We start from the raw sequence: 22,547 nt of genomic DNA on the forward strand, positions 1-22,547 counted from the left end.
TCTCGACTTCTGATTGAAGGAATCTGTAGAATTTTTAGCACATTATAAATCTGCATTTACTGAAATGGGAAAAAAAAAAAAGGCAAACAAACCAAATAGCCCAACAAGCCCCACTCCAATTGTGGCTTTAAGTCTATGAAAGTCTGTGCCAGCCTCAGCTTAAAGAATGTTAAGTGCTAATAATTCACAATAGAAAACTTTAACTACATTTTGGGTCAAAAGATATACAGTTGTAGGCTAAAGTCCACAAATACTGGTGCAGTTCAACTCTTCTTCTAGAAACTTGAATGTAAACTTGGTGTTTAAAGATAAACCCACCTCTAGGTTTGCCCTATTCTCTTTACTTGTTGCTTGCCATGTCGCTGAAAAGGTCATGTGCTCAAAAAGAATGCCCCTTTCCTAATCTTTTCAACCTGTCCATGCAAAGCATTTAGTTTTGTTGTGCCTCTAGAAATGCAGAGCAAACTCTTTTCCTACTTGGTTGGTCCCTTTTTTCACACTACAGCCTTTCTGGTTTTCCCTTTTAAATATTTTGGCCTTGGGTTACAGCCACCCATATTCAGTACAGAGTACAGATACTTTAGAAGTAACTTCTAGCAAGATGAAGTCTTTATTAAGTTCTTGCTAATGCAAAGTTGGTATTTGTTTACATATTGTCTGTTTTAATCCTATCTGCCTCTTGTTCATATGCTTCCTGAGAACTGGGGTAGAACTTTGGGAATAGAATACCTGGGGTATTGCCAACACTGTAACCTAAAGCAGAGCTCTGAAGATGAAATCCAGCACTCAGGTATGTGAGTTGGTGTCATTTTCTGCAGGGAGTCATCTCCTTTCCCCTGAACTTCTCTCTTCTGAATTTTGTTAGACATTTTCACACCTCACCTTACATGTGTGTCCCTTGACACTTGCAAACCCAGAAGCCTTTATAAGTACTCAGAGATATGCCAGAGTGGCTGGATCTGAGATATCCAACCCCCCTGAGGAATCTGAATGTATTCTGCTCATGTCAATGTCTCTGTGGCAGTGGTTACACCAATGTCCCAAAGACAGACTTAAAACCACCTGCAAGGTTTCTGAGCTTGTTGATAGTTATTGATCTAGCTGTGAGTCAGAACTGAAGTATCCAGTTGCTCTTTGGAAGAGCTGATTTAGTGTATCCAGAGAGGACTGGACTGTTGAACTTGTGGCACCAACTGTGAATAAAATCCCTCCTGAGTGCACGGCAGTGAAAGACCTGTGAGACACAAGAAGCCAGAGTGGTGCTGCCACCTTCTACCTTACTCCTCTTCAGTTTCCAAACTAGGCTAAAGCTGCTGCTCTTTGGAACAGTGCCAACTGCCAAACCAAACATCTAAAACACTGGTGAAGCAGAATGTAATGAGCCATCACCAAAACACACCTTGCTTTTTAGCACCTGAGGAGCTTTAGGCATTTCTGGTTTTCTGCCACTTCACCCCTTTGATTATTTTTGCGGCATTCCTCTGGACCCAATCCAACAGGCTCATGTCCTTGTTGTGCTGGAGGGTCCAGAGCTACACTCACCAGAGGAGGGTACAGGGGCAGAATCACACCCATCAACCTGCTGGCCACACTTCTTTTGATGTACCCTAGGATAAGGCTGGTCTTACAGACTGTGACCGCAAACTGTGAGTGTTCATCCATGCTTTCGACTCTCGTCCCATCTTCTAATGTGACCAGACAACTGGCAAAAGAAGTGGACTGTAAAGTTTATAGTAAAGGGAAGGGAGTGAACAGTTGATTCCTTAAATCATCTCCCCAGAACATTAAGAGGAGGAATTAAGTACTGTCAGTGACAATCTTCTATCAAGATGAATGGAGCTCTTTCTTTGTTTCTTTTTGGACACAAAATGTTCTGGAGCAGATGGAGCTATTTACAGGTGGTAAGTTAAGCCGTGTTTTATGTTCTGAAAAGTCAATTCTGAATACAGGACGTGTATTGAGGTGAGGAGGAGGATTGGAGATTGGAGACCTGTAAGTAAGCATAAAAGTAGTAGCAAAAATTGCCAGATTCTCACTTCTAGCCAGAGCTTTACAAAGTTGCTTGAACAGAAAGCCTATGAGCTGCTTTATTCTGCTCTAGTGGAACACAGAGGCTTATTTTGTACTTGCTGGCCTTTTAAAAGTATTTATTTTATGTGGACCAGGAAAAGAAACCACTCAAATGAAAAGCACAAATAAATCTTTAAAGCATGCTACAATGTTTTGTTTATTCCTGCACTTTATCTTTGCAAATTCAATCATCTTTGCTGGCATTTCAGATACTCCACAACTGCTTTACTCTCAGCACTACGTAAGAGGAGATTTGTGAAACTGTTTCTGTGCAAAAGAGAAGGAGGTGTACAGAAATAAACTTTTCACAGTATCTCAGAATTACCTCAGTAAGTTTAGAGCAAACCAGCTTTTTAAAAAGCTCCTGCTGCCTTTGGAACAAATTGGGAGGGAGAGGAAGCAGCATTCATTTACATTTGTAAAGTATTCGTTTTTAAACAGTGAGAAGCATTTCAAGGAAGGGGAAACTGTGTTTTCATAGCAACACTGTGCTTTCTCCCAGTAATTCTAGAATTTCTATTAGACAGAAAAACAAGTAACAAGACTGCAAACCACAGAGATGGAAAAAAAGCCAGTGGAGAGAAACAGACTTTTACAAATAGTGCAGTGATGACAAAATACCAAGGCTCATTGACAGTATTGTCAAAGCTTAAAATTAGACCTAATGATACAGTAGCAGCTCTCTAACATTTTAAAACACCATGGAACATGTTGTTCTTCTTCTCTAGAAAGCAACAAACTTAAGCTGATCCTGCTGCTTGATGATAACAGCCTGTGTGAAACACTTATTGTCCTGGGCTATAGCATAAATTGGATCAGGCACCCCCCATATATTTTGTTATCAGCCTGCTGGGAGCAAATATAGCACTGTGGTATCAAGAATCATTACTTCAAGTCAGGAGTTGAGTAGGTGGAAGTCTTACATGTCAGATGGAGGAACCTTAATGCAATACTGAGCAGCAGTTACGTAAGCTCTGCTAGGGTTTTACTGCTCCTTTGCAGACAGGCGAGCTGGAGAGGTTAGAGAGCTGGAAGAGGTTAGAAAAGCCAGGTAGTCCACCACTATAAAGCTTCTCTTTGTGTTCTGTTGGACGCAGGTGTTATTATCAAGTTCTTGATAAAGAAGCAACTTTGTAAACATCCAAGTGCTTGTATTTGCTTTAAAGTGATATTTAGATGCCTAACTGTAGCCGTGCAGCCTGCAAACACCCAGCCTGCTTCCTCAGCAGTCTCTCCATCTGAAAGTATGCTAATTCACATTATAGTGGAGGGAATTCTCTCTCCCACACCATCAATAGGCACAGAAATATGAATGAAATGCAGTATTTCCCATTCACTCAGGGTAATATTGTTATGAATCTCATCCTGGAGCCTCTGCATCTGATCTATGGTATGGATGGACAGTGCTGTGTGCTACAGCAACTCTGACCAACAGCCTGGGGCATAGCCCTCAGGAGTCAGCCTGCCCAAAACTCTGGGCACAAGCTGTAGACATAAGCTCACTTTTTGACTCCAAGAAGTTTGGGGTTGAGTGGCGGGGTGGGTTGTTTGCTTGCTTGCTTGATTGTTTGTTATGTGTGATTTGGTTTGGGTTTTGCTTTGTTGGTTTTTTTACTTTGAACCCTAATGACTAGCAGATAGGATATAGGAAGTCCTACATGAGAATTGCCTGTAGTGGAGTGGGTGAGCTGAGCATGAATGTAGGAACAACTTGGACCCTGTTTCATTGAGGAGGACTCCACATCCAAGCTGCCCTCTTTCTGGTGAGTATTGTAATTTACCATCAAAATGTAGCTGGTGAGAATATTGTCTGGTTTAAATAAGTGCCAACAATCAAGCACTTGAGTTAAAATAGAGCATGGAAATAATCAAGCATTTGAGGAAAGATAGAGTGTGGAAACAAGTAAAGCCAGTGAAAGTACAGGTTAAAAAAATGACATTCCCTCTAAGTTATTGAGGAATACAAAGCTTCAGGAGAAGGCTGTTGAGCACCAAGAAATGGAAATGAGCACGCCTGAGATGGCAGCAAAGTCAAAAGACCTCACCATGCTCATTTCAAGGGTAGGACAGAGCTACTACATTTAAATAGCCAGTATATTTGGAAGAACTAGTACGTGAAGCAGTATCCAGAAGTAAAGATTTTGAATTAATAGCTGAGACTTGGTCAAGTAGTGAGAAAAGGATATAAACAGCATATACTGTGCCTATGATTAGGGTGAAGCAAGACTAAAACACAGGCAGTTGGATCCACTGATCATATTTCAACCCTACACAAGGCTTGTAAATATTGAAGGAACCGTAATTGAAATAAGAAAATTCACAATCTATACTTTAGGAGGACATTGTGGCATACTTAAGAGCTGCATGTCTTTACCAACTTACCTTGTTGACAAGGAAAGGATTGAATTAAATTCATATCGATGTCAAAGAGCCATTTTTCTACAGATAAAAATTAGTAGTTGAAAATGAAAGGTGGTTAAGGGACTAGATAGAGAAGAGACAACAAGAAATTTAACCTTAAACCCAAGAGAGGATAGAATTGCTGTCATTAGGGGGACAGAAAGGAGATATTTAAGGTAAAAGTCAGTGCTGGCACAAGAGTGTAGTATAAACTGCCCTAACTAAATTTACATTGAAAAATGTGAGGAGTTTCAAACCATCTGAGAAAGGGCTGGAACGGCTGCCCAGATAGTTTAATGGAAGTGCTGTTTTAAGACAGGACTTTGCAAACAAATTTAAGCTTGATAAATTATAGACTGCAGGGTAGACTGATAACAGGGACCTGGGCTTGATGACCCTAGGATATCCTTTTAAGTCCTTTGTATATAAACTGGAATACAGGAGCTGGAACTCTTGTGGACCAGTCTGCTCATTGATAATGCACAAGACTATGATTTCTGAACCAAATAGCATTATTGACTAAAGTTACTTGTTCCTATATCAGCTACTAGTCAGAGGGAAGAGGTGAAGCCTTTTGCAAACCACAGCACTTTGTAAAAAAGCAGATCCTTTTCCTGTGTCCATTGAACAACAGGGGGTTTGTGTATGTCTAGCATGGCAATGTTTTACATTGATGGAGTTAATCACAAAACGTCATGATAAGCTTACAGAACATTTGCATCTGAATTACATGTTGCTACTGTACAACCAAAATTGTGTATAATAGGAATAGGCCTGGGGAGAGACTTAAAGAAGCAATTTAATCCAGCCCCTGAGGGATGAACTCTCTGCAGCATTCCTGACACATGTTTGTACATTAACCTGTTTGTTGAAATCTCTAAAGATGGAACTGTGTGAACTCCCTTGGCTATTGCAGTGCTGGTGCTGCACTCGTTTTGACAGGTTCACTTAAGGTCTAGCCACAAACCTTACAGCAATTGAAAACATTTTTGTTTTGCTTTGTTTTCTTTTTTAAGCAGTGGCTCAATATTTGAATACTGTTATTTTATCTGCCTTCAGCTTCCTCTTGCTCAAACAGCACCATTTTTTTCAGTCTTTTCCTCATAGGTTGCATTTTTCTGACTTCTAGCCTGCCCTTGTTGCTTTTCTCTGGTTTCAATAAAACTGAACTAAAGCCACACAGAATTCTGAAAGCCAGAGCTGAGCAGGGCAAAATTACTTTCCCTATCTTGCTGATTTGACTCTTGTTTATAAAGCTTAATATGACATTTTTTTACTAGGAAGTGCTTCATGAAGGTGAGAGTATGTCAGCCAGGCACTTTGGGGGGAAAAAAAAGAACTCAGTCTAATGTGAATGATGACAACTGGCTCATAGGAGAAATCACTTTTAATAGTCTTTGAATAAGAAAAACCCTGCACAATTAAAAGCTTTAAGTTTTGAGTTTTAAAAAAGAAACACAGAAGCACAAATAACAAGAAGAGTTGCTTGTTAATAAGGTTAGATCTAATAGTGGTAGAAATTTGACAAGGGGGAGTATGCTGGTACAAAGGAATGTTTTGTTTCTCTTGATTTAAGAATGGGTGGTTGAGGACCCATCCCTGGAGGTGTTTAAGGCCAGGCTGGATGAGGCTCTTGGCAGCCTGATCTAGGGTAGGGTGTCCCAGCCCATGGCAGGAGAGTTGGAACTAGATGATTCTTGTGGTCCCTTCCAACCCTGACTGATTCTATGATTCTATGTTTGAAACTAAAGGAATTCTAATAATGGTTAGAATCTTGTCTAAAATAAGGCAGCAATGTTACATGGATAGTATCATGGAGGAGAAAATACCTTCCTGCCATGGAACTGCTCTGTATTTTGAAATAATTCAGTGATGCTTTTGCAGCTGTTGCAAGACAGTTCCAGGTTTTCAAGTTGTTTTGAGTTGTGTGCATGCCAAATGCCAATGGCTCCATGATCCCAGCATGCCTCCGTTCAGCCTGAGTTTCCTTCCTGAATGCCAAAGAACATGTTCTGCACTGCCCATCCTTTGCCTGGGTAATTTTGCTGCTCTTTGTGTTTTTGGAGAGTTTTTCCTACATGTAGATTTGTTTGTTGCTCTGCTGTTTTCCACGTTTGCCTTTGAGTTAAGACATTTGTAATGTCCCCAGAATTAGGAGGGTAGATTCTTTTTTTTTTCTTCACTCTCCACAAAATAAATATTTTACAGGTGAGCATCTTCCTACAAGATTAAAATATTAGGAACTACAGTGTCCAACAACTGTCTTTATTGACAGTGTTTCAGGCACTACTCCTGACAAGACCCTCTTGCTCCTTTTTTATTCTTTTCCCCATAAGACAGCAGCATTACTTCTCCACTTGCCCTAATTTACTTTGCCAGGGTAACACTCCTTGTTTAAGAGTACATACAAACGACTGCTCTATGTTATTCAATGTGATTAAGAGACACAACATACTGCTTTCATAATCTTTTGATCATATGCTCTTAAGTAGGGTGCCTTTAAGGTATGCCACCATGGTTCAGGTACTGTATGTGGAGTAGTGACATGAAAGAACTCTGCTCACAAAATTATCTTGATTAATAAAGGGTCTATTTGGAGATGAGATGGAGAGCCTGCTGGGGTTGTAGCTGTGTGCTGTGAACCACTGTCTAGTATTTCCTGTAGCCTTGTGTTCTTCTCTCTAGTTCTGCACAGGCCAGATGGGAGAGTTTCTCTGAACCATCTTGCCTTTGAACAGTTGACCTGGAACAATTCTCTGACACTCTGAACACTTTTGCCTAATACTAACTGGAATTACATCATGAGCACAAGACCTCGCTGCAATCTACACCAGTCAACTCTGCAAAACAACCAAAAGCCTTCAGAATTACATCTGAAATGCTCTCCTAGCTAGTACTGAACCAGGAATTAATGTTCACAACACCACAGACTTTGTGGAGTTTGAAATGCCACAGTAATGAGACCTCTTAAAATACGTAACTGATCTGTTAAACAAATTTTAACTATTGATCTTTTCCTTAAGAATAGAGATAAAAAATTGTAGTAACTTAGTGCCTGGCCAAGTAACCAGAGTACAAAGTGTCTCTGCTGGCAACATTACTCAGAGCTGGGCAAAACATTTTTAATGTATATGTAAACACTCTGATCATCCAATCTGCATGTTTAAAGGCAGATTATCTTAAGAAGATGCAAGATGATCAGGCTACTGCAACTCTTTAGTATTTCAATAGTTATTTTTTACCTAATTTCAGTGCCTACAAATCAAAATTGCTAAAAGACAATGTTTATCCCCAGATATCCAGGAAAGAGCTCTTAATTTTAGTGAGAGAACTGCAATATGAAACATCTGAGAGGAAAGACAGGTATACCACCTGCAAAGCCAACCCCCTTATTGAAATGCATTACGTTTTAGTGTTCTACATCATTATTTTATTGTATTATCTGTCACTAGTGTTCTACATCATTATTTTATTGTATTATCTGTCACAGGGTGTCCTTTCCTTCCAGCTGAAAATTACACACTCTACTTTTTTCCCCTTCCCTTTTACAACATTTCCATTCTGAAATTATACCAAGTACTGTTTTTTTCATCACAAAATTGCTTCAGGGTGTCTACATATATGTAATCTTCCTGTACAACTCATCATGCCTCTGAAAGAAACCGAGCTCACTTGCAGTTATACTTCACAATTGCACAGCCAGTCTGCACCATTCCTATTTTGAAGCTGTATTATTTAAGCTGCATACTACAAATTTAGTTGTGCTACAGGTATAAGAAATATAGGCTGTAGACTAAAGTGACTCAAACTGAATGATTTATACATTCATAAACTAGAAATGGGATCAATTTAATGCTTTATCACAGATGAACAACCAAAAGGGAAGCTGTTATTTAGGGCATGCTGGCTAAGCTGTCAACCCGCGGCTTGGATGGTAACACTCTGTGCTGGGTTAGGAACTGGCTGGAGGGCCGGACCCAGAGAGTGGTGGTGAATGGTGCCACATCCAGCTGGCGGCCAGTCACTAGTGGTGTCCCTCAGGGATCAGTGCTGGGCCCCATCCTCTTTAACATCTTCATAGATGATCTGGATGAGGGCATCGAGTCAGTCATCAGCAAGTTTGCAGATGACACTAAGCTGGGGGCAGATGTGACTGAGCTGGAGGGCAGAAGGGCTCTGCAGCGGGACCTTGACCGCCTGCACAGATGGGCAGAGGCCAATGGGATGGGGTTCAATAGCTCAAAGTGCAGGGTGCTGCACTTTGGCCACAACAACCCCATGCAGAGATACAGGCTGGGGTCGGAGTGGCTGGAGAGCAGCCAGACAGAGAGGGATCTGGGGGTACTGATTGATACCCGCCTGAACATGAGCCAGCAGTGTGCCCAGGTGGCCAAGAGAGCCAGTGGCATCCTGGCTTGTATCAGGAGTGGTGTGGTCAGCAGGAGCAGGGAGGTCATTCTGCCCCTGTACTCTGCACTGGTCAGACCACACCTCGAGTACTGCGTTCAGTTCTGGGCCCCCCAGTTTAGGAAGGACACTGAGATGCTTGAGCGTGTCCAGAGAAGGGCGACGAGGCTGGTGAGAGGCCTTGAGCACAAGCCCTACGAGGAGAGGCTTAGGGAGCTGGGGTTGTTTAGCCTGGAGAAGAGGAGGCTCAGGGGTGACCTTATTGCTGTCTACAACTACCTGAGGGGTGGTTGTGGCCAGGAGGAGGTTGCTCTCTTCTCTCAGGTGGCCAGCTCCAGAACAAGAGGACACAGCCTCAGGCTGCGCCAGGGGAAATTTCGGCTCGAGGTGAGGAGAAAGTTCTTCACTGAGAGAGTCATTAGGCACTGGAATGGGCTGCCTGGGGAGGTGGTGGAGTCGTCGTCCCTGGGGCAGTTCAAGGCAAGGTTGGATGTGGCACTTGGTGCCATGGTCTAGCCTTGGGCACTGTGGTAAAGGGTTGGACTTGATGATCTGTGAGGTCTCTTCCAACCTTGGTGATACTGTGATACTGTGATACTGTGATTAGCACTTTAAAAATCACCGTTGACCTCCTTTTGTGCAGCATGCTGTATTAATTGTTCTTTAGACAATTACCTTATGAGTCTCAGCTGCAGCAGGTTAAGGTCATGTTTTAATTGTTTTCCACATCTGTTTTTCTTTCATTGTGATCTTCCTTCATTTTTGTTTTTGTTTGTTTTATCAGGTTTAGGATAACTATAACTGAATAACCAAGACCCAATGTTCTTTTCTGGGTCCTTTGTTGTGTTGAGGTTTTGTTTGTGGTGGTGGTGGTGTTTGGGGGTTTGTTTGTTTATATGCTTTTTGGCTTGTTTTTTTTCTCTCCTATATAAGCTAATGGGCAGGAGCTAGTTTTGCTTTAAAAGTACTCACTTGTAACCCCAAAGCTCCCAAGAGCGCTAATCATACTTGAAACACACTTCACTACTTGAATATATATTGCCTTGGGAATACAGAGAGATGCTTTTGTAATTTAATATATTCATTACCTTTGTAGATACTAATTATTTGGACAAAAAGTTGTGCATAGGGCCATAGTGAGATTTCTGGATGGAAATACTACTCCTAAAAATAAACCCAAATTAAGTTAAAGCCAAAGTCTGTTTATGGTGTTGGGCATTAGAAGTTTACAAGTGACTTGAGAAGTCAGTTATTATAAAAATCTAGTTACTAACAGGATGTTAACTATTCTGTTTTTCTAAGAGTGGTGGTATAACTAAAATAAATACTCAGTGGCAATTATTTTATTTAGTAGCCATTTAATGCATGTACAGAATTCAGATTACTTCCAGTTACCAGATTTTGGTAGATAGGAAATTGATCCAGATGAGATCTCTATAGTTCACTGAACAAAGTTCCATCAAGCTGCAGTAATGCAGCTTTGTCCCACTTTGCAACTGCTTCTCACTATTTGTTTCAGTGATTAGAAACTTTAATTTTTACTTTAATTGCAGTCTGTGGCCCAGTACCAGGACTGATTCTGGCAGAGAGTAACTGAAATGGGTAAGAGTTTGTTTGGAGAAAGGCTGATGATTAAGCTTTAAAATATGTAGTACATTAGGAAAAAAATCCCAAGCTAGAGATCTCAATCTGATGGGAGGTTTTATGGTTCCATCACTATAGCTATTTAAAAAGACAGCACTGAGTTAACTGTTGGTAAATCTGAACTGTCAGTCTGTCTATCTTGTATCTTAGCTTGGAAGATGGTGTTGGCTTGTTGTCTTAGCTGACCAGCTTGACTCAGCCCTGATCTTGCTGCTATTGCAAATAACTCAGACTTTCCTTTGCCCACAATTCTGGCCAATGTGCTAAGGCTTCTTTGCACCACTGTCTCCATGCAGAACCTGCACACATGCAACACAATATGATTTCATTTTTTTTGCTCAAGACTCCTCCATATCAGTAGAAGATGACAGGCATGTGGTGGAAGTGAGAGGTGATTGGTATGTGCTGTGGCTTCCACAGTGCTTATTTCCAGCCAAGCAGGTAGTCTAGTGCTTCACTAGACGTGTGCCACTTCAAAAGTTTTTTAAAACTTTAACCTAATTAATGGTATCTGTCACTGCAAAATAGTCTCCATCACCACTGTCACAATGAAAATGGCACCTCTGAAGTGTGGGTAAAGAGAAGAAAAGGCAACCTCTGACATTAGAGGTAAGATGAAGAATGAATTTTTTTTGTTTTGATAGAGACCCAAAACTGTTCTTAAGGCTGACTAGAGAAAACATTCTCTTGGAGTTATTTCAATTATTCCAGTCTGTGATCTCCTGAGTTTTAGGTGGTCAGTACTGTAGGGTATTGTTGGTACTGTAGGGTATTGGGCTCTTGGCCAGGTCTTCACAGAGCAGTGGACTGTGCAAATAATGCATAAAAAGAGGACTGAGGATCCTGAGCTTTGAATCTCAGTGAAATCAGGGATTTGGTAACAGTGGGATCATGAAAGTTTTTTAATGTATCTGGGGTTTCCAATAGATTCTTTCATACGTCGTAAGGCTGAGGGAACACTCATTTTGTTATACCCTTTTGCAGGGACACTACTGTCTCTCTTTGCACCACAGACAATCATTTTCTGAAACACTTGAGAATTAAGAACATATTTGTCTGAATTGTGCAATGAGCTCTGAGGTTGTTGCTAGAAACCAGGAATGAGCACAAACACTTGTAGGTTGCATACTTGTTCACCTCAGAAAATTTGTCATAAAGGAGAGGGCTAACAAGGTAGGGAAAAAGGCTTACTGAAAATATGAGTTGTTATTATCTCTTGCCTTTTGAGTGAAGAAATTTGCTTTTGAAAAAAAAAAGAAAATACAATGCACATGCATTGTCTGGGGATTCAGGTGTGAAGTAATGCTAAAGGAATAAATGAAGCTATTATTGAGAAAAACTTTGACTTATTTCCTGTGTAAGGATATTATTGAGAGGATTGCTCATTGGTGCAGCTCCACTGCTAGTGGGAAGGACTAAAGTACCAGTGCAGAGTAAGCTGCTGTGACCATTGGCATCTCAATGTACAAGAGAGCACTCTTCTGAACAGGGCCAGATAGCACTGCACTTAAAGCACCAAAGAATTTGTACTGTGCTGCACTGTTGTTAGCAACAGAAAGTTTTTACTGGGGGAAAAAATTAACATAGACACAGTCTAGTAAAATGTTCTCATTTTGCAAATGGTCTTAGTTCTCTTTAAGGGCAGATATGCAATACCAACTATTCAGAGAAGTTCTTAGCATGAAAAATGAATACACATCAGTGCACAATGCATACAAGAGAATTAGTTAGCTGATACTTATTGTATATATACAATTATATACAATGGCACACATTCAAATGAGAAAATGAAGGTGTAATGAAATTCAGTGTTTAAAAAGCTTGGCCTCCTGTCTTTTCCCTTCTCCAGGGAATGAAGTGGTACCTCTGGAGCAACCAGACCATTACTAAACAATGAGAAAATTGCTTTTGAAGCTTGTGATTGTAATTATTGTGGTGGTGTGTGTTTGGTTGTTTTTTTTCCTCTTGATGTGCAGATTAATTTACTTTTGGGGATGCAAGGATGCAAATTTTTTTTCCCCCATCAAATTTAGAAAAATGAAAGTGCTTCTGTAGCAGACTAATTAGATAGCTATCTAAAATAAATGTTTTGTTTAACGCCTTATTTCTTCTTTAAATATATAAATACCAGCTAGTGTTTTAAAGCTTCTGTAGCTGTGAATGGCTCTGCTGTCCCATGCTGCAAGCTACATTTTTATTACTTCTTCCCAAGAAGTTTATTTTGCTGACATGGGCCCTAATCCAGCAAAGTGTTAAAACATATGCTTAATTTTAAGCGTGTGAGTAAAGCCAACAGAACTTTCCTATGCCTAAATTAAAGCACAAATTTGTGTTTAGCTTAGCTGAGGTTATAGTTTCTGGTTTATGTTCTTGAGGATTGTGTGTATTTCGCAGAATGAGCTCCTCCTGATGGAAGAACAGACTTTCAAAGGGTTTTAAGTGCTTTGTTATTTATCAGAAGATCTTGAAAAGACAAAAGTGCCAACAAGCAAACACTAAACTTTTTTTTTATATTAATGAATTAGTACTTAATGCAACTCCTTACAAACCTCACACAATTGCCTCTTCTTCCTCTAGGTGATTGTGTAGTAGCTGAAAGCAGCTGAGATACTAGCTGATTGTTTTCATGAATGACCACCTTATTTTCTGTATTAGTTTTCCCAGTTCTATTGAGCATTTTAGCTTAGAGGCAAGATGACCTTTTTAAATTCTAGTGAGCTGATGAGTTGGAAGTTCAGCACTTCTTAATATTTGGATCTGTGACACTGAAGCATTTTTAACTGTGGGTAATACATGTGGTCTTTTCCCACAGAAAAGGTAATATCTTGAGAGATGTTGATTGAATCATAGCTCATTTTGGAATTTGAAAGTCATACAGGTAGAACAGGAACTTGGTGATCTTGGTGAGAAGCTAGAGGACAGCTGGTCACCCAATGAAATCTATGCAATTTTCGCTCTTGCTGGCAATCTTAGGCAAACCTAGGACAGAGTGGTCCTGGAATTTGAGCTGCCTTGTCCTTACAAGGGCATGCATGTGTTCCAGGAGGAAACAAACCAGTACAGTGTGTATGTAAGCTTACATGACTGATTCTGTTGTGTTACACCAGTGAGTTGTCTACAGAAACAGAGAATATGGTACTGCTCTTCAAGAAATTTTTACTGTTTCTAATACATAGCCTCATTAGAAATCTCTGAGTTCCTGTTTTTAAAAGTCATGGCTTAAAGGCTTTGCATGTTTCACTTGTACCATGCAAGCTGTCAAGCACCACAGCTGAAGTGGAGAAAGAATGCAGAGAATCTATACTAAGCTTTAATTTTACTTAATAGCAGACACAGGATTTGTTCAGAGAGTCTTATTATTGGGTGAGGAGTTAAGGCAATTACAGCAGTAGGGCAGAAAGCCAGAAGATGATGGAGAAATCTAATACCACTAACCATTTAAGTTTAGAGAGTACTTTGGGTTATTTTAAAAAATATATTAGCCACCTACCAATAATGTCTTCAGCAATTGGGGGAATTTAAACACAACATCATTATTGCACTGTGTGTGCTAACGTATATAATAAGATTAAGTATATTGGAGTTTGCACTCTCTCACAGTTACAAAAGAGTATAAAGGGACTTGGTTGATGTCAGCGAGACAGAAGAGGTCAAAATCAGTAGCTGAAAAATGAAAGACCTGCAAGATGTTCTGCAACATTTTTACTATGAAAACATTGATGCCTGATTTGAATGTGGAACAGGAAAACCATTTGCTTGGAGGACAAGGTAGGTTTCCTGTCTCAAATCAGCAAGTTATACCTGGCCAGAAAAACACTTAAGTGTAAAGTTCAAGCAAGTCTGTGAAAGGTTTCTTGAGTAACAGTGGAGTTTTGCAGAAGAGCTTAAAGACATGAAATGCCTATACAGCAGTCTTATATACATGTTAAGAAAAGTAGAAATTTATTTTTATCATTACTTTCTACTGAATTCCCCATAAAGTATGGGGGGAAAGTGAATTTAGGAAGAAGTGTAACCACTATTTCTTCTGAAGTATCTTGGAGCCTGAGAGGGTTTTGGCTTTCTACAGTTTATGTCACTGAGTTACCAAAACCTAGCTTCATAAAAGAGATACACAGCATTAAGTAATACTGTGCTTGTGTTGTTAGTAGGTATTGACTCAAGTCTATGTTGTGTGAACTTAAATGAGATTTTACTGATACATATGTAGAGCTTTTATTCGTGCATATTTAATTCTCTTATTCAGAGCACTGAAAGATCTGTAAACTGTTGGTACTTTAGTCAAAAGACTGATGGGAGGTCTTTGTCAGTTTTAAAATTACTATTGTTAAAAGAACAGGATTGCTTTGGCTAGGCTATTTTCTTTCAAATGTAAGCATTATTGAGGTTTTCAGATATTGGGGGAAAATAGTCTTACCAAGTGTCCACAAACACATTATTTGGTATGTCAGATTAATACATAGCAATAATAACACTGCACTGCAACACAGCTCGCTATGCTTTTAAAGTTGCAATGCCAGGCTATGCCGCCTCTTTCAACGGATTTCTGTTATGCAAAGCTTTCTTCCAAATCTTGTGAGGCTGCCAGAACTCATGAACCACTAAGGCACCTCTTAATCATACTCTTATCTCAAATGTCATGTTTGCTCTCTACTCCTAATAGATGAGCTGTTAGTAAGTGAAAAAGCTGGTGCTATCTTGAAGAAAGGAAGGGAGCAACCTGGAAAACCAGGAGAGTCTCAACAGTGATAGCAGAACTGTTTCTGCACTGTGGATTGAAAAGAAAAATATCAGGGTGTGACAGTTTTTCATAACTGCCCACATGTGCAATCTAAGCAACTGCAGTTCACTATAGTCTTTGAATAATTTGATTTTTAAACCCACTTCTTCACCAAAACATTTTCTTCTTCTGAATGATTATACTTGTTTGTTATTTTAGGATTGTTCATAAATTGTAAGCTCCCAGAGCTGGTGTTTCTGGTTAAAAAAGAGTGGTTTGGGTTTGGTTTTTTTTTTTAAACCAGACTTAGAATTACACTGACAGAAGTAAAAAAATAGTAAACTAGAATATTAACACTACAGTTTGCAACATGGTCCTCCAAATAAATATCAATAGCTGGACTACACTTACACTAGAAATGAAAAGGGATTTAAGTTATTACATAGTATAAGCACTCACAGTGGGGTGAGGGAGACAAGAGCCAAGAACCTTCACTTGAGCAAAGCAATGTTGGGCACTGATCAAGCTTTAGCTTTACATTGAGGCTGTACAGTTAGATTTACCTCCAAATCCAGCGTTATCCACTTCTCTACACCAGGCCGATCAAATTCTTGTACTATGGCATACAGCTGATAAATTCTAGATAGAAAAGGAAATGTACAGTGCATGAAACTTGTGGGTTAAGATTAATTTCTGTATTTCTATGTCACATTATTAATCTTAATTGTTTTGATAGGAGAAGCTGTGGGTGTAACCTCAGAGTGGGAGCTTTAAAGGACTGTCCTTTGGCCAGTGAATGCTACCTCTGTTTTTGTCAGCCTTAAAACCGACAGACCTTCTGTCTAAAAGAATGAAAAAAAAACCTAACAGGTGAATGTTCAAGGGAAAAGTGGTGGTTTTAAAGCTTCCAATGCCACCTTGTTCCACTGTAGAAAACTAATTTTAAACTCTGTTTCAGAGATAATTATGTCAATTGTTGTGGATCTGCTCTAACTGAATCTGTTCTCTTAATTTTTCCCAAAAGAATTCTCAGGAAATTTCAGCATCATTAATGCCAGGATTGAGATGAAAAAAAAATACTGTCTTGCAGAAAAGATATTGTACAGGAAAGCTGCAGAAACAGTTTTCCTGTGCAATATGTTTAATATAATTCTCCAATTCTATTTAGAATTTTGCTTTCTATTTAGAATTTTGCTTTCTCTTTAGAATTTCACTTCCTTCCACTGAAGAATATAAACAATCTGGTGAAGGTTTTAAAAACTTGAACTCATACCTTGTATGGACAAAAACATGGGTAATACCTAAAACCTGCAGGAGAAGAAGCAAAGCTTCAAACTGACTAAACTGCTGAGCAGGAAGCTCCCTGTGCATCACTGGTGACTGAAGCTTTGATTTGCAGTATGATAAGACTTGCATCCTGATTTCAATATTCAATAGATCCTCCTAGTACTTGCTAGATATACACAGGAAAAGAGCTCCTTTTTGAATGTGAGTACACAGAATTACTTTCCAAAATACATTGTTGATTTTGGAAAGATGTCAAAGAATGATTCAACATCAGATACTAGAGAACAGCAACTTTAGCAGTGGGCTCAGACATGGAAGTGGTATGGAGAATCTGGAAGAGCAGGGAAAGAATTGTGTAGTGCAGTTCACTCACACAGTTCCAGTGCTTAGGCATTGCAGTAAGTACTGCTGATGGAGCACTGAGAGATGGGCTTTCACTTTGCTATGGCAAATCCCTGTTTTAGCAACTGTAGGCAAAAGGGTCAAATATTTAACTTGGTATTAAACTTAGTAAAATAAACTCAGTTTCCAGTGCACAAAGCATAGTCATGTAAGTATACCATCCTATCTGCCTGAAAGGTCAGCTACAGCTTAGCAAAGTTCAAACCAGTCATGCTGGAAGAGTCAAGCAGCAGTGTGCTTGACTGGGCAGATCATGAAGTGTCTGCAGCATGGGTTGCAAAAAAAGGTTTTATTAATTTACCTGAACAAGTAGTGAAGCAACCCTGGTACACTTCCCCATGATCTGATGTCTCTATTGCATCTTCTTTCTGGATGCCCCATTCCCCACTTTTGTAAGAGACTACATTCATTTCCTGCTGGGTTTGGGGAAATGCTATTTTGTTTACTATTAACAAACAGATTTCATCATATTCTCAGCCCTGCATGACCTCAGCTCCAGGCTAAGAAACTCTGGACACAGGTGTTTTGTGTACAGTGCTGTTGATGTTCAAAAGAACCGTGCTGTGTTGTAGCTCATGAAAACAAGTGATTCTTACTGGAATATATAAACATACACCTCTCTTTTGTAAGGAAGAAAACCTGTTTCCCGTTTCTCTTTTTTTTCCCTTCCTCCCAGCATAACAACTTGCCATTAGACTCATTGGTGTCACGTTCTCTTCCTCCCTGCCTATTTCAAGTCTCTGCAGTTGCTTACCATGGCATTGTATCACAGTATCATCAGGGTTGGAAGAGACCTCACAGATCATCAAGTCCAACCCTTTACCACAGAGCTCAAGGCTAGACCATGGCACCAAGTGTCACGTCCAACCTTGCCTTGAACAGCCCCAGGGACGGCGACTCCACCACCTCCTCGGGCAGCCCATTCCAGTGTCCAATGACTCTCTCAGTGAAGAACTTTCTCCTCACCTCCAGCCTAAATTTCCCCTGGCACAGCCTGAGGCTGTGTCCTCTTGTTCTGGTGCTGGCCACCTGAGAGAAGAGAGCAACCTCCCCCTGGCCACAACCACCCCTCAGGTAGTTGTAGACAGCAATAAGGTCTGCCCTGAGCCTCCTCTTCTCCAGGCTAACCAATCCCAGCTCCCTCAGCCTCTCCTCGTAGGGCTGTGCTCAAGGCCTCTCACCAGCCTTGTCGCCCTTCTCTGGACACGCTCAAGCATCTCAATGTCCCTCCTAAACTGGAGGGCCCAGAACTGAACACAGTACACAAGGTGAGGTCTAACCAGTGCAGAGTACAGGGGCAGAATGACCTCCCTGCTCCTGCTGACCACACCATTCCTGATGCAGGCCAGGATGCCACTGGCTCTCTTGGCCACCTGGGCACACTGCTGGCTCATGTTCAGGCGGGTATCAATCAGCACCTCCAGATTCCTGTCTGGCTGCTCTCCAGCCACTCTGTTTGACAATTTTAACTAAAGGGACTTGAGGTTTTTGGCTTGTTAATACTTTCATTTGGAATATATGTTTTCAGTAACATCTGAAAATATGCATTGTTGCAATGGCAAAGTCAACTTTATTTCTCACAACAGAACACTTAGACTAAAATGTCACTAATAGCTTCATTTCTGGCTAGCTTGTGTTTGGTTTGTATTAGTTTATGTCATTTTATCTCATGCTCATCACTTGGTCAGTCTGACAGTTGATGTCTTGTGAAAAACTCATCACAATGTTGCAATGAATAGTGTAGCTTTTAAGGTTTGAGATAACTATGGCCTGGCAGTTTTGTAGCTCCCTTCCTGCACTGGAGTGCTCTGGAAATCACTGGTGCCTCTATGAGTGAAGATGGGGGAGAAATTCTAATTCCAGCCCAGTATTACTGATATATGGGGAAATCTGGAAGTCCCACCACATCTCTCTTTCACTGTCACACCCCATCCTAGGTTCCAAAACTTCATACAGTTTCCTTCTGCTACAGGTGATAAAGATTACTTTTAAAAGATTGCTCTTTCTGACTGTGTTTTGCAGAGAGGATTACCCAAGAAGAGATGTCTGGACTATCCACTGGTAGATAGCATGAGCAGTGCCTGCTCACCGCAGGGTGGAAGAAGGATCAAAGAGGTGCAGGAAGTAGAGGAAAAGTGAGGAAGAGTAAGTAGTGTAAAGTATCGCACCCCCAAAATCACAACTGATTTGCTGGGTGATTTTACACACTCATCTAGAAGTTGTTTTTTTCAATTAAGACAAAACTTAGAGCATTGTGAAATTACAAAGACCTATTTAAACACCCCCATAGAATCAAGGATGCCTGTTTTTTGTGTCATAGGAGGAACTTGATCTCTTTTTTCTAACCTGCTCATCGGGACCCAGGCAGTCTCCTGGCCCAGAAGCTGGCAGTGCTCCCTTCCAAAGGATCAGTCTCGCTGGCTTTGCCGACTGGGCCTCCTGCAGATGATGGTGACTGCTGAGCTGATGGAGGAAGGGAGCTTCACCAGTCAGCATACAGGCTCTGCTCGTGTCATTTTGGGAAGAGAACGAGGCTGAGCTGTATCGGAGAGGCGCGATGGCAATCACGTCCTCTGCGTAACCCGTGAAGAACTTTAGAAGGCGCGCCAGTCCGTGGGACAGAAAGTATGTGCCCGTTACCCCTCACAACAACGGGTTCAGTGTGGAGGTGGAGGCTTTTAGCACATTGTGCCTTTCCCTCCTTTTTCCCCCTCGCAGATGCTGCTCTCTGCGGTGGCTCCCCATCCTTAAAATCGCCTAAATGCTGCTTCGTTTTTCAAGCAGGCAGCCCACCTACCGACCTCTGCCACCGCCTCCCTTCCCTGGCAGAACGGTGGCCAGAAGCAGCAGGGACGGCGGCGGGGCAAACAGGGCTAAAGGGAAAGAAAAGGCTGAAGAGGCCGTGGCGAGCCCTCAGCTGCGCGCACAGGGCGGGAGCGGGCAGTGGGAGTCCGTCGCGGCTGAGGCGCCGGCCGTTACTCCACGCGCGCGGCCGGCGACCGGCGGGGTTGGGCGGGCCGAGCGCGCGAGCCTGCCAGGGCTGCGGCGCGGCCCCACCCCCCTAGGCCCCGCCCTGTGGGCGGTGGCGGCGGCGGCCCCGCCCACGCAGCGCCTCCCCCTGCCCGGAGCCCATTGGCGCGCGCCGCATCCCGTTAGCGCTCCCGGCCAGGTCTCGCGATGCTGGGCCGCCGCCGCCGCCGCCATATTGTGACACTATTTTGATTTGGAGCGCAGCGAGCGGGGGGAGGGGGAGCCGGGAGCGACGCGCAGCCGGAGCGGTTCCAGCTGGAGACGGGAGCGGCGCCGCAGGCACCCACCTACTCGCTCACCCACTCGCTCCCGGCTTCCCCGCTTTTCCAGCCCGCGGCGGCAGAACGGGCTCCCCTTTCCCTTCCTCCTCCTCCCCCCACCCCGGAGCGGAACGGCGGCGGCGGGAGGCTGCAGAGCGGGTCGGGTCGGCGGGGTCCCCCCTGCCGGGCGGAGGCGGCGGCGGCGCTGGTGGCGGCGGTAGTGGCGGCGGCTGCTGCCGTGGTGGGGGAGGCGGCGGAGGAGGAGGCGGCGGAGGAGGAGGAGGAGAAGAAGCAGCAGCAGCAGCAGCAACAACAGGGTAAGGCTGACCCTCGCCGAGGCGGGCCTGGTGGTAGTCTCCTGGTCTGATTTCTTGGCGTGGCTGGTCACATCCCCGGGATGGCTACAGAGAGAGGCGCGGACGGCTGGCCCGGCCCGGAGGCCTGAGAGGGGTAGGGGGCCTGAGAGGCGCAGGGAGCCCGAGGCTCTCATGAAGCCTCTCTCTTCACCCCTGGGCTCTGCCGGGGCTAGAACTGGGGAGGCCTGTGCGAGGGGGAGGGAGCAGCCCCCGGCACCCAGCTCATCCCGGTGTGGTGAAGCGGAGGGGGAGTCAGCCTCCCCGGAGGAGTGGGGAGGGGAGAGTAGGGACGGGAAGCCGGCGCGCAGCGGGGCGTCCAGCGAAAGATGGAAACTTATCTCCGCGAGTCGCTGGAACTTCCCCCGCGTGGGGAAGGATCCGGCGAGGGCGCGGGGCCGTGTGCGTGGCGGTGGCCCCGGCCCTGGCCTGCCCCGCGACGGGGGGCTGCAGCGGCCCGGGACGAGCGGAAGCAGCCTGCCAGCGGGCTCGCCTGGCTGGGGGAGGGAGGGAGGGAGTGAAGGGGAACTGGTCTGGCCTGGTGCCTAGCAGGTGACAGGTGTGAGTTCGCTGGGCAAGACTCCGCCATTTGAGGATGAGTAACAGAGTGTCAAAGGTGTGATTTTTTGGTGCCTGGTCTCTTTGTGGGGGCTGGCTGTGCTGGATTCCATATTGAGTGTATTTAGGACGCTAGTTTCTATTATTCAAGTCAGTTTAATTGTTGAGTAGAAATTCTTGAAATGGTTCTGCTAAGAGGGATTTCGAAGAGAGGAGATGCATACGTGTTCTTTTCTAATTCTCTTTCTGTTTGTCCCTTAGAGAGACCCGAGAACGCTATGCAGAGCTGTGTAGTACTTTGTCTCATTCATTGAAAGGCTCATATTAAAAGTCTGAATGCACAATGCTGCTGGCCCTCAGGTCAGCAAGGCCTTCGGGGCAGGGATCTTGTGTTCTTTGTAATTTACCTGGGAGCTCAGCAGAGCCTGGTTTGTGCCCAAGACCTGTAGGTGTTCCTGTATTAATGATAATAAGACCACAATTAAAACATAAGTTCTGAAGTAACGTTTCTTAGCAAGAAGTGGGTTTCAAGTATGATTTTGTAGTCATTGTAAGCCGAGGACGTTTAACACAGAGCTCTTGAAGCTGTTTCCGAAGTTCAGCTGTAGAATGCAGAAAATGGTGTTGCTGAAAATGGCACTTCCATGCTCTGAGTTGTGTAGGTGTTTAAAAAACTGACATACAGGGTCTTTGTTGTAGACCATTCAAGTTGTGTTGTATCATAACCTGGTAGTGCATGGACTCACGACTGTAACGGTAGCAGAGTATGAATGATGTGCTGTGATTTGCTTAAATCAGGAATAATCTCTATCTTAGGTAGTGATTTACCAGGTAATCAGAATTTTGTGTTTCATACACATATTTCAGTTTTATTCTATATCTGTATCACTGCGATTGGTTTTGATCAGACCTCAGAATTCTGATCAACCTGCTTTTGGCCAGAGGGAAGTTCCACTGGCAAATTAGAAGACGTATGTCATCAACTTCAGTAAGTTCTATTCTTTGATTTAAACAAAAGTTTCAGTCGCTTGTGTCTGCTATACTTATGTTAAGTGCTCATCTGTAGGTGGTAACCCATGTTACAGAACAGACACTGAGCTGACTTTTGATTTCTTCTAAAAGCTGAGATGACCTATGTGATTTTTGCTATGTTGCTTTAGAGGAGAGCCTGCAAAGGGGAAGAGGAGAGGAAGGCTGTGGGAGGAGACACTCAGTTTGGGTCATCACGGTTTTGTTTCTGAGAGATGTTTGATAAATCATCATCCCTATAATTACATGTAGGGGCAGTGCCGTATTCTTCCTGTGCTATGCTCGCCATTCTTACAACAGCTTCCAAAGACTTTGTGTAGTGCATATAATTTTCATTCTCAACATAAAGAGAAATCAAACAGTTCTCTTTTCCTTTAAATGTGTGGA

At 42.7% G+C, this 22,547-nt stretch overlaps 1 long non-coding RNA gene across 6 annotated transcripts in view; it reads left to right on the plus strand.

Moving 5' to 3' along the window:
* The window catches only part of LOC135183364 (uncharacterized), a 62,479-nt gene extending 43,139 nt beyond the window's left edge, over nucleotides 1–19,340 (plus strand). For all 6 annotated transcript variants that reach the window (XR_010305530.1, XR_010305533.1, XR_010305531.1 and 3 more), the window contains 2 exons: nucleotides 18,953–19,075; nucleotides 19,251–19,340. This is a non-coding gene — a long non-coding RNA (uncharacterized LOC135183364). The remainder of the gene's footprint in view (nucleotides 1–18,952; nucleotides 19,076–19,250) is intronic.
* Nucleotides 19,341–22,547: the final 3,207 nt, after the last annotated feature.

Source organism: Pogoniulus pusillus, chromosome 18 (genome assembly GCF_015220805.1).
Source record: "Pogoniulus pusillus isolate bPogPus1 chromosome 18, bPogPus1.pri, whole genome shotgun sequence".
Classification (NCBI taxonomy): Eukaryota; Metazoa; Chordata; class Aves; order Piciformes; family Lybiidae; genus Pogoniulus; species Pogoniulus pusillus.